General features: G+C 38.4%; 1 pseudogene; it reads right to left on the bottom strand.

The window, feature by feature from the left end:
• Nucleotides 1-1,696: 1,696 nt before the first annotated feature.
• Nucleotides 1,697-11,300, bottom strand: LOC111790223 (annotated as a pseudogene).
• Nucleotides 11,301-13,118: the final 1,818 nt, after the last annotated feature.

The raw sequence follows: 13,118 nt of genomic DNA, 5'->3' as shown, positions 1-13,118 counted from the left end.
TCTATGTTGAACCCATTTACGATATCATTTTCTTTTGCAACTGATATTCATATTAGAGAGGTTGTATTAAGAATATAGAATGTTCGGGAGGCATTTGGATTGATTTTAAATGGTTAAATTTGAAAATTACTTTGAAACTTGAAAAAGGGAATGGTTTTGATTTAATAAATAAAAGGGTATTTTTAAAAATGAATTATATATTATTGACACATTTAAAATATTTATTTTTGGGGGTAATTTAGACATTTATTTAAAAAGTCTATTGTCCCTTGTATTTATAGAATAATGGTTAGATTTAGATATGAAAATATTGAGATGTGTTAAAAGTTATGTATAGCATGATTAGATGTTGTTTCTCTTTGTTACTACAAGCTCTTATATTATATACTTTCATGGTGCTTTTGCTTCATCGATTTCATCGCAAAATTATACTTAATTAATACATGTACGTTTAGTTCGGGTAATCATTCTTAATTAAAGTTGAAGACCTGAGTGTTTTAAGGAGAAATCAAGGGCCAAAGTGAGAGTACCTTGGCCGTAACTGATATGTACTCATTTCTTGAGGTTGGAAGTTCAAATTTTCATGCCCCACTTTAGTCCTACAATAATTTAGATCTTATATGTCGGTTGATATTCGTTCTCGGTTTCACATATTTAAAATGCATTGTTAGGGAGAGATTTTCACACGCTTATAAGGAATACTTTGTTTCACGATTTTAAAGTTAGGGAGAAAGGCGTGAAGTAGAGTTGAAGAAATTAGAAGAAGATGCAGTTAGGAGGATGGAAGAATTAATTCAGGAGAATGTTGAAGAAAGGCTAAACTCTTAAGAGACTAAATTAGAAATACAGAGACGAACAGAAGAAAGTCGCAAGAAGTTGTTTGATGATGTTGATGTGCAGCTTGAGAAAGAGAAAGAAGCCACTCTTACTGCTGCAAGACAAAAAGAAGAACAAGCACGGAAAGAGAGAGAAAAGCTAGATAAAATGCTGGAAGAGAATAGGAGAAGGGTAGAAGAAACTCGAGCTCACGATTTCCTTCCGCTGTAGCTTTAGAGCTAATCGTCTCTGAGCATTTGTTAGGGAGAAATTTCCACACTCTTGTCAAGGAATGCTTCATTTCCCTCTCCAACCGACGTGGGATCTTACAATCCACCTCCTTAGGACCCCAACGTCCTCACTGACACACCACCCGGTGTCTGGCTTTGATATCATTTATAACAACCCAAACTCACCACTAGCAGATATTGTCCGCTTTGGCCTATTACGTATTGTCATCAACTTCACGGTTTTAAAACACATATGTTAGGGAGAGGTTCCACACCCTTATAAGGAATGCTTCGTTCCCCTCTCCAACCGACGTGGGATCTCACAATCCACTCTCTTAGGAGCCCAATGTCCTCGCCGACACACCACCCAGTGTCTGGCTCTTATATCATTTATAAGAGCCCAAACTCACCACTAGTAGATATGGTCCACTTTAGCCTATTACGTATTGTCGTCAACCTCACGGTTTTAAAACACGTATATTAGGGAGAGGTTCCACACCCTTATAAGGAATGTTTCGTTCCCCTCTCCAACTGATATGAGATCAGGACTCTGAACTCCTCCATTTCATTCCCTTGAATGCCAACAAGAACAAGGTGGGAAATTCAATAGCAACTTCAAACTTGGATGCATATCAATACTGATATATAGATGATATCAAACAACAGAAAATATATGTCATTCCTTGTATAAAATAGAACGACGCATACGACGTAATCATTTCATATACAACCCGCAACCTACTAGCAAATGAAAACTACGACAGTAGGGCGAAACTTCCAAATAAACTACTAGAGGACCAAATGAAAGAATTGGCTGCCTGGTTCTGTGTTCTACAACTTCTGAACATTACATACCAATCAGCAACAATGACCAAAGAGTCATACAGAATCAAAAGAGCAAAAAAAAGATCACTCCAGGCAGCAGCACAAGTGTATGACAATAACTATGACTATGTTCAACAATGGCAAATATCAAAATGCCAACACATTTCAGCTCAACCAAGATAAACAAGTTGAAAACAAAATAGATGAAGAAATGTAGAGTTGATACTTAGAGAGCAGCGATATTCTCGTTCGATCTCGATTTGTTCACTAGAACAAGTCGGCTTTCTTCTTTTGCATGTCTTGCTTCCATTTTGGCAACTTATAGAATGCTTCTTTTGTTGTTCCAAATACAGTTTGGAACTCTTCATCTGAGAGATAGGCCTAAGAAAACATGCCCAAACAGTTGGAACTAAGGAAAATATGTGTATTAACTCGCCAAGAAAACGAATACGAGACATACCTCTCTCTTTTTCAGATCAATTCCGGTCACTGGGTTATCGGATCTGGCCTTCAGTCGATCGTAACTAAAAACAGCTAGACTACCATTCTCTTCCTGCAGGCCCTCTTGATTTACATCTGCATCATCGGAATAGTTTTTCGATACAGGAGTCGTTTCCCATCGCTCCTTAAGATCCAAGACTTCTTCAGGGCTCTCTATTTGTTCAGCTGCCACCGTTTAATGCACCATATTCAGTTCTTTAATATTCAAATCTTTACTTATCTAACTCAAACTAACAGCTAAAACAAGAAATCAATGCGAGCTAGAAGGCAACGTGGTGCTATAAGATTAACCCGTTATCCACCCGAATTTTTCGATAGAGAAACGAACGGGAAAAGTCTTCTAACCTGGAACATTACTCTCTGGAGGAGGAGAAGAATCATTAGGCTTTTTCTTTTCAGCAGTAAGAACAGATGAAAGAGCAGCTACAGCTGCTGCCCTTTGTGAGCCTTTCCCTCTGCCTGATACTCTCGATGTAGAAGATGTCTTTGCAGGCGACGACTTAAAAGCAGAGGTCAAGGCAGCTAGAGCTTCAGCACGTTGCCTCGGACCGCTTCCCTGGCTAGATCCATTGGACTTATCTGGACTCTGCCAATCAATGACCAATCAAATCAACTTGAAATTACCCTTACTCTTTAAAAACACACACAAGAAGTTATTGTGCTGTGTCATTTACCAAGTGGGTGGATTTATCTGCAGAAGGATTAAATGCAGACGATAAGGCAGCTAAAGCTGAAGCTCTCTGCGTTGGTCCTCCTCCTTGGTTCCCATTTGACTTTTCCTATCTCAACAAGAGCATGAAAAATCAGATAATATTATCTTTATAATCTCATACCAAGAACAGAGGCTTCTTTAGGTAGAAGCTAGAGGAAGTTGATTACCTCCACATTATGTCCAATGCCAAAGAGTAAAGTCACCTTCTTTTGGAATGAGTTCCCTTGAACCTGGGTTCCATCCAAAGATTAAAACACTGCATATGGCAACTCAAATAAATCGTTCCAATTGCACACGCTAATTTTCATTTTGCGATAAAGTGTGTATTTAGGGTGTAACAGCCTAAGTCCACCGCTATAAGATATTGTCCTCTTTGGGTTTTTCCTCAAGGTTTTAAAATGCGTCTACTAAGGAGAGGTTTTCACACCCTTTTAAGGAATGTTTCGTTCCCTTCTCCAACTGATGTGGAATCTCACATAGGGGCTTCTAGCATTTGTGCAAATTAACTTGGATACCCAAAGAACCAAATCGGTAATAGCTAAAGATAAAGTCCGTGTTAGATGCTTCTACGCTTCAAAATTTATTTGTTCTTACGAGAGGATGCTATTGAAGGTTTTGCTTTTCCCTTTTTTTCAAAGAACGGAGTATGTAACTACAAGCAGAGAATGGAAGTGATCATATTATCAAAATTTCATGGCTAACTAACAACAGCATAAATTTGTTGAAAGTTTGCTAAGATTTATAGGATTAAGCAATAAATGAGTAATCATAGTTCGAGCACATACAATGGCCTTGGAATAATCCCATGAGAAGTACGTCGTGAAGAAGCATGGCTCGTTTCCTTCCGAGACTTTATACAACGGCACGTTAGGAGACAATCCCTCTAGACATGCAGCNGAAAAAAAAAAAAAAAAAACGACACGCGACATGAATCAAAGCAAATTGAAATGTACACGATATAGTTCTACGACTCCTACCTGACCAATTTCCCAAGCATTTTGCTTTTCTTTCGGGTCAACGGAATGACCAATCCATATAAACACTTCAGCTTGAGTGTCAAGTATCAAGATATCCTCTGTCAACAGATCATCTTGAGAAAAGTTGTAAATTTCCTCTACCTGCGCATGAGAAATTTAAGATCATAATACTGCATCTGGTAAACTTTTTCATTAACAAGGAATACAAATATTCACCTGGAACTTTCCTTTAAGAACAAATGCGAAGATCAACCACCAACAGGGAAGCAGTTAAAAATGAAAAGTCAGCAATGATAACAGTTGAATTCCAAATGAGATAATTTCTTGTAACGTACAAAAGAACCTATGTCACCTTGACTGAACGAAAATGCATACAAGTGGGGATCCCTGACAATATCCTGAGATACTTTTTTACTGTTGTAACTTTGTTTCCCTCCAAGTGGAAACCAGAAGGTTGAACTCTCTGTTCCTTCCTTTGCATGTTTCACAGTAGCACCTGGCTGTGTTAGAGACAAAATAACAACCGAGTTAACAAATATCAGTATACATATACGAAAAGAAGAACGAGACAAGATATCTTCAAACACTAAAAAACGATACTTCTTAATCTGTAATTATCGAAAGATGAAAGAAAAGGCATACAAGAAAATCTACTATTGTAACTTTGGTTTGGCTCCTTTTGTTGGGCTATCTTTTTGTATGCCCTTTTGTGTCCTTAGCATTTCCATTATTTTAACTCTTAGAAAAAGTTTCTATAATAGTCCAAGCCCACCGCTAGTAGATATTGTCATCTTTGAGCTTTCCCTTTTAGGCTTCCCCACAAGGTTTTTAAACTGTGTTTGCTAGGGAGAGGCTTCTACACCCTTATAAAGAATGATTCATTCTCCTCCCCAACCGATGTGGGATCTCGCAATCCACCCTCTTTCGGGGCCTAGCATCCTCGCTGGTACTCGTTCCTCTCTCCAATCAACGTGGGATCTCACTATCCACTCCCCTTCGTGGCACAGCGCCCTCACTGGCACACCGCGTGTCTGGCTCTGATACCATTTATAATAGCCCAAGTCTACGGCTAGTAGATATTATATCCTCTTTGAACTTTCCTTTCTAGACTTCCCCTCAAGGTTTTTAAAAGTGTCTGCTATGGAGAGGTTTCCACACCCTTATAAAGAATACTTCTTTCTCCTCCCAAACCGACGTTGAATCTCACCGTTTCCATGAAAAAAAAAATGTATCAATATGCTTAAAACCCCAATTTTATATATTTCTCTTCAATAATGATGGACATATATTTCTTTTTGTTCATTTTTTTAGAAAGTAAACAAATAAATAAACGTTTGAACACTTAAGCTCAAGTGTCAATAAATTCTTTTACATATGTTCATAAGTGTCCAATACATATCCATTGTGCTCAACAAATACTCACTATCGTCTGATAAGACATCTCAGCTGTTCTGGACATCCAAATTGTCGAACTAGTACCTGACGTGGAGTGACTATAGTGCTTAATAAGTAACCCAAATGTCAAATTATCCACTGTTTGTCAGACACAAACTCGTAGTCCAAACAAAAGTTTGGATGTGACACGTGCAAAGGAAGATTTGTAACCATTCGAGGATAAAATGTTTGAGACCTTACCTTTAGAAACTCTGCGACTTTTGCAGCTAACTGTTGCTGCTCGAATGTACTTTGGTTTCCATGCCATGAGAAAATGGAAGAGCCAGATTGCAGGACAAAACACTCCATAGAGTTCAATGACGTCGCAACCTAAAGAATCAGAAGTTTAGACATTACCGTAACACTTGAATGTTAATATTAATGGCTTAAATTAGAGACTTTCAGCATAAACATGGGGCATTCCCAATGACAATGTTATAACATCATTTCCAGTCAGCTTGAATATATATGCACATATATATTTCAAACATCGAGAGGGATGATTGAAAGGCATCTAAAATAGCATGAACTGCAGGTAACATAGCCAAAAAAATTATCAAAATCACTAGAACATACAGCTTCAACTTGCACTGCTTTATTGTTGTGAATGGATGTTTGAGATATCCTAATGAGGGCAACAGAATCTGCCGTGTAAGTTTCATCAGCCAAAGCTTTATCTGCAATGACTTTCTTGTAACTAGAGCTCAAGCCACCCTACAGCAAAGTTCATTAAGAAAATGATGGTTATCTCTCACTCAGGGACCCTCTCAGTCCCACATCAGAACCTTGTAAAGGAAACGACATCACCTTGAGGACTACAAAAGGTTGAAAGAGGGCAATAAATTGGGGTGGCTCTTTGCCTTCAAATATGCGACCCTGCAAGAAAATATGATAAGGAAAATTTCAAAGGTAGAAACTATTTTATCATCTATACTTTATGATTATGTTACCTGAACAGGCCTCCCTTTCAGTGAGTTGAACATTGTATTAGTCAACCGTGTCGCCATCTTTTGATCTTCCTGAGGTTTGAAATATATAAGAAATGGTTTGACAGCAATTAAACAATAAACACATGTTTATGCACAAATGCACTTAAATGTGTTATGAAATTGAAATGTTAGGTTAATGAGAAAACATCCCCACACTTTTTGTACGGATTACAAGCAAATTTTTTTTATAGGAAACAATAGTGACTTTCATTAGATCAAGGAAAATACTATGGTGATGAGAATCCACCTAAAGCCAAGGAAATTAAAGAAAGATCCTCCAAAGTGTATCACACAATAGTGAAGGCTAGAATGCGTCTACTAGGGAGAGGTTTCCACACCCTTATAAGGAATGCTTCGTTCTCCTCTCCAACCGATGTCGGATATCACGATCCACCCCCGTGGGGACCCAGCGTCCTCGCTGGCACACCATCTGGTGTCTGGCTCTGATACCATTTGTAACAACCAAAGCCTACCGCTAGCAGATATTGTCTGCTTTGGCGCGTTACGTATCGCCGTCAGTCTCACAGGTTTAAAACGCGTCTACTAGTGAGAGGTTTCCACACCCTTATAAGGAATGGTTCGTTCCCCTCTCCAACCAATGTGGGATCTCACAACCACATTGCAAGTTAAAGCGTATACTTTATAATAGTTAGATTTTCTCGAAATAAATCCTAAGCTGACTAACCTCAATGCTGTCCTTTCCAAACCAAGAGCACAAGAAATAATCTTCTTTCCTCTCACCAGAGTGGTAGGTATAAAGAATGATGTAGCAGTCTCCACTGTAAAATTTACCAATATCCTCTTCTGGCAATGGAGTTTTGGCACTGCCATTGATTCGCCATACCTGGAGAATGAAAACCATCAAGAACCCAATTAAACAATCAAAACTAATTCAGTCATTTTAAACAACCAAAACTGAGTATCATTTAAACCTCCATTTTTCCACCTCCCTCCAGCAAGGGTGGAACTTCCTCATTCACTGGTGCACTCTTTGATAGCCCCTTGAGACCAAGACCTTGTTGCTTCAATAGAGCTATTTACAAAAAGAGTACCATATTGAATAATACTGAAGCAAGCAAAATAGAAAACTCATTTTATAAATTGGATGTGATAACTACCAGCTACTTTTCCCCTTCCTTCCTCAGCACCGGTAGTCGCTGATCCAACTGGCCAGGACTCGAAGTTGGACTTAAAAGAATGTGTTTCATAACCTTGTATAACCCGAGTAACACGAGTTGCCTTTGGCCTATTCTGGCTGGCAATAAATTCCTGAATATAAAGTATTGTTTTGATAAATCCCGTACATAACGTTAATTAGTAGAAATTTTGGCACGGGGGCTTACCTCGGCTACTTGAATTGCTGCTTTTCGCTCCTCTACTTGCGTCACTCTTCCAACCCAGACAAATACTTCAGCACCGCAGTCCAGCAGATAACACTTATTATTTTCCAACAGGGATTTCGATAGTTCGCCATCAACAACTTTTACTTCACCACCATCAACGCTAAACAAAATCGACAAAAATTAGAAATATGTGCTTCCAGGAGTGAGGTTCAAATCCCAAAGTTAAGAAAAGATCATTAATCACAGAAAACTTTATATTCCAATGATCTTCTATGCTTCTTCAAAAAAAAAATCTTAAACAAAACAAGAGCAAATCATCAAAATGGAGGAATGCTGAGATAAAATATCATCTAATACTTTCTCACGTGAGTTCATTTGCTTGTGAATATCAAAATAGGCTCATTATAAATTTCTTACTGGACTGTATTAGGCTAGGAAGACTATAGATTTTATTAGGAGTCATTATCCATCTAAATCTCATTTGCCACATGAAAATTCAATAAATCTTCTTAAACTAAAATCAGGGAATGCCAACACAAACCTGTGAAGCTTAGCAGGAGTAGATTCTGGAATTATGTCGTCTTCACTAGCAATTTTCTTCCCAATAGGAGCAAAGCCACCAAATAGGACCCAAAACTCACCAGAGTCCGACTCTGTATCCAACTTCCCGTCGTCTAGTATGTTTAAAATAATGCTTAACTCAATGTATTGCAATATGGAAATCATCAACCATGAATAAAAAACATAATTGAAAGGGGCACGGATGGACTATAAAACATGGGGATGGTCAAAAAACATTGGTATATATTCTATTCCTACCAACAATTGCAACATCGCACTTCCCCTCGTGATTTTTATCCTTCAAGAATTGAACCACTTCCAAAGCTTTTGCCCTCTCCTGGATATTAGAGTTTGCACCATTGAACTGAAATATCTTGCTCTCGGTGTCCAAGATGAACACATCATCGTGATTTAGTGATGAACGAGCAAAGGGAACCTGGATAGCCAAATGCAAAAACAAACATCAAAACTCCTTGTCACTGGAAGAAACACTGTTGAATATACAAACTCCTGGAAAGAAAAATCAAGTGCCTGTTTCATTCGGATAACTCGCTTTCCTCTACAGACATACAATCGTGTTTCAAATTGTTCTTCCTCGGGTTTCTTAAATCCAGATGCGACACCTCCTTCCAATGGTATGATACAAGGTTTGAAGTATGACAAGAATTTTTCTGATTCATGGCCTTGAATTTCTCTGTGTTGTACTGCACGTCCTCCAAGAGACGCATCAAGCTCCACGGTTTTAATAGCCGCAGTTCCTGCTTCATCCTAACACAAAAGCCAAAGACAATTAAGTCCTAATAAAACAAAATTCACCTTTCAGTTCTCAATGAGGAAAGGAGGAAGATGATACCTGACTAGTGTCTCTTCCAATCCAAAAGTGTATATCATAGAGGTAAGAACCACCTTTGCCCTGAGATGTCTGCATAAAAAGTAAAGATCTAGTTCAATAACAAAGACATATCACAAGATTCGCAAGCATTAAAGACGAGAAGAACTAGAATGAAATGCCTGCAGTATTATGTAACTATCCCCCATGTAAAATTTCCCATAGTCCGACTTTGGCAACAGAACAGGCTGAAAGTTCTCAATTCGCCAGATTTCTGTTCCACTACAGGAAATTAAGTTCAACATCTAAAACTTCTGAGACATGCTCTAAATATAATCCATCACATACAAGAAACTACAGTAAAATATTCTATCGAATAGCACTATCATATTATGAGTATCCAAATAACACGACAAGTATACAGCTCTAATCTCGAATGAATTACAGAACATTATTTTCCAGATGAACAAGTTTCGAAATTTTCTAAGGATACACTCTCTGTCCAACTGCCTGAAATGCAGGATCCAAGGCTTTGGCAGAGCTAGACATTGGAGGATATTTCTCTGCGACTATCTCTTTAGTTTCAAGAGAAACTGACAGTTTTTAAATTACTGAATCTGAACTCTGGATATGCCACAAGGATTCACTGCAAGAAGAGAGAAAACAGGGGTGTCAAACAGAGAACAATGGTGATAAATCAGTGGAAAACAATAAAATAAAAGATACATGAACAGACTTATAAAATTCAATGCAAGCAAAACAATATGAGCTATTTCTTAATGTATTTTCTTGCATTTTCCCCCTTTGCTAGACCTTACATCGCCACTCAAACAAACATCTTAGATCTTCATCTCACAGAATCCTTTGAGCATGGCAATGTAAGTTCAGTCACTGATCTTCACCACTAACCACACATTAGAGAATTCCATGAGCAAGGATGCCCTTCTATTTTAGTTTCTCGATGCCGATGCAAACATCGTTTAGGAGACATGAATGACAAAAGTACTCCCTTAAAACTTCTGACAAGAGACAATCCCATGTTTTTTTACCAAGAACAATGCATTCTGCTTGAACCCTCAAAATTTTAATCAGTATGCTCTTTAAGATTAAGTCAGCTGCTGTAGTCCAAATCTCAGATGTGGAAGAACAATCCAGAGAACAAATCTCATTGTTTTGTTAGCACTGGACGATATCGGCTGCTGTAATCCAGCATTGATATCTGGAAATTCTAAATTGGGAGATTTGCTTAGCCTAACAATTACCCATATCGAAGTTGCTAGATTCTCCTCGAAATAATGGATGAACTACAATATCAAACTTCAAGTACACAGTAAGAACGCATCCAAATGAGATAGAACAAGTCCAAAACATTTATAAATCACCAATAAAAGAATCAACAATAAGCCACAAAGTGGCATGTACCAATCAGATCAAAGCTTCGAGGGCATCTGAACCAGATATGAACACAACAAGAACAAACAAACAAAACCCAGAAACAAAAAATCAAAAACAAAACGAAGAAACACCCAGATCAAAAGAACAATCACATGGGGTTAGCGATTAAAGACGAGATCAGCGATAAACAAAGCGCAATCGAATTGATTCAGCTGACCTGCACGGAGATCTCCCACACACACCCTCTGGAAACAAAGGGTGGAGGAGAGAGGAGTGAGTAAGAAACGCAAGAAAGCGGAATGGGAGAAGACGGGGCCGCAGAGCTGGCAATAAAGAATGATATAGAAGATAGTTGGAAAAAGAAAAGTGGGAATTATTGCTGTATGTGTCTAATTTTTCTTTTCTCTCTCTCTCTCAATTCAACTTTTCAGGCTTTTGAGATAACAATTCAGGGCGAGAAAGAGAGCAATCAAAGTTTGGTTGGGTCGCTCGAATTACAGTGGAACAAGAAGACGGAAACACACGGAGAAGAGATGGAATTGAAAATCGTTATTTAAGGGAAGGGATCCGTTGACGATGGCACCGCCCAATTGGGGCCCTGTTTTTTCTTCGATGGCTCTTCCGATTCTGTCGTGTTTGGTAATTCCGCCAAGCGATTGGAAGAGTTGGGTATGAAATTTCTTAGAAATTAAGATTGAAATGACGAACTTTGACAAGAACACCTTATCCAAATGGTATGAACCCTCAAGCTAGTTTGCAAGTTCTTGATCTGTGGGGCATTATGGTTTTGACACGATAATGATCGATTTTAAGAGAAACCCGAATCTCGTTATACTTTTTTCACTCGTCTTTCGGCTTCGTCGAATCTTAGACAAGGTTCTCTTTCGCCCACGGAACTAACTCGTACCGAACAGAAAAAGTTGCAAATAAATTTTTTCCAATCTAAGAGAAACCAAAAGAGATTAGGATATGTGAGATCCTACGTTGGTTGAAGAACGGTGTGGAAACTTCTCCTTAGTAGACGCGTTTTAAAATTGTGGAGCTGACGACAATACGTAACGGGTCAAAAACAGATAATAAGATTTGGGTTGTTACAGGATCGAAAACGTAATACTCACTAAGCAAATTTTTATCGACAGTGTCTAAAAACGCTACCTATCAAATTACTACTAAAAGTTATGACATTAACAGTGAAAGTGGTCGTATATTTAATATATTAACGATTATAATAACATGTCATATACCTAGCTCGAGCATAGCTCAGCCATTTTAAAGCAACGTGCATATGCCCTAAATCAAAAAGTAATCAGCTTGTATCCTCTCAGTACTTTTTGGCACGTGTACTCGAGATTTTGTCTTCTCAAAAGAAGTACTTCTAACAACATCAAATTTACATTATTGAAAATAATGATGATCGAAGCCTAATAGAAATAATAGACCTATCTTTTTATTTTGCTTTCAATACGATTAAAAGTTACACCATATATTAAAATAATTTTATTGAATTAAATCACTGGAATAATAAGAAAAAATGGCTTTAACAAATATCTTTCTGCACGGTTAAAAAAACATCATTAAATATTTATAATGAAAAAGAAAACGTACCTCTAGTCGTTTATGACTTTTTCTTATCCCTCTCTTCAATCTGGTCTCGATATGGTATCATAGAAAGACATATTTATTGTAGTGAGTAGACATACAAAAATATTTGGCCGTAAGTATATATATTGTCATGACCTGTGAGATTTAAATCGGTCGTAGACGGGAAATGAAATTTTTATGATAAAGGTGTGTTAAAATTGTGAGGCCAACGACGATGCGTGACGAGTTAAAGCGACATTTCGTGCTCATTTATGCTTTCTCATTCCCATCATCCGGTAACCACAAGATGATCCATAAGAAAGGTGGCAGGATTCGAACCTATGGCCGCCCCTGACCTGCTCGGTTGGGTGGCCGGGTTAGCACCCCTCGTTGCCTCTTTACCCGAAACAGATGCGCTGCGCTAACCAGCGCGTAACCTTCTTTACCCTACTCCTCCACAGGTTATGCCATTACCAATCGCGGGTAACCCCAGGGCCGGCTGCCCCTGACCTAATAAGAACAATTATCCTTATGACCAAACAAGGACCAACTTATTTACTTCCCGAGCGAGAGTTCCACGATCCCGACTAGAAACTTGTTGGCAGTAGGGGCATCTAAACTTGCTCAACTCCTATTTACAAGGGGCTTGGACAATATTTACTAGCGGTGGCTTGAGCTGTTACAAATGGTATAAGAGTAGGATACCGAATGGTGCGAAGTATTGATCGAAGTAAGACTAGACGCTCCATAGACGCCTTTTAAAACTATAAAGTTGACGACTATACTTTCGGAGGATCACTATCAGCGTTTTTATTGAAAGTGCTTATAGAAAAATGGGTTTGCTCGAAAGCAATCTCGCTCGAAAACGGGAACTGATTTCTGCCCCCAGAGGGAAAAGTCCTTCCCTTTTTGGCCGGTTGTGGGC

The sequence above is a fragment of the Cucurbita pepo genome, chromosome LG03, assembly GCF_002806865.2.
Source record: "Cucurbita pepo subsp. pepo cultivar mu-cu-16 chromosome LG03, ASM280686v2, whole genome shotgun sequence".
NCBI classification, from domain to species: domain Eukaryota; kingdom Viridiplantae; phylum Streptophyta; class Magnoliopsida; order Cucurbitales; family Cucurbitaceae; genus Cucurbita; species Cucurbita pepo.
Note: the sequence above shows the minus strand (reverse complement) of the source record. Positions and strands in the feature narration are given on the sequence as shown.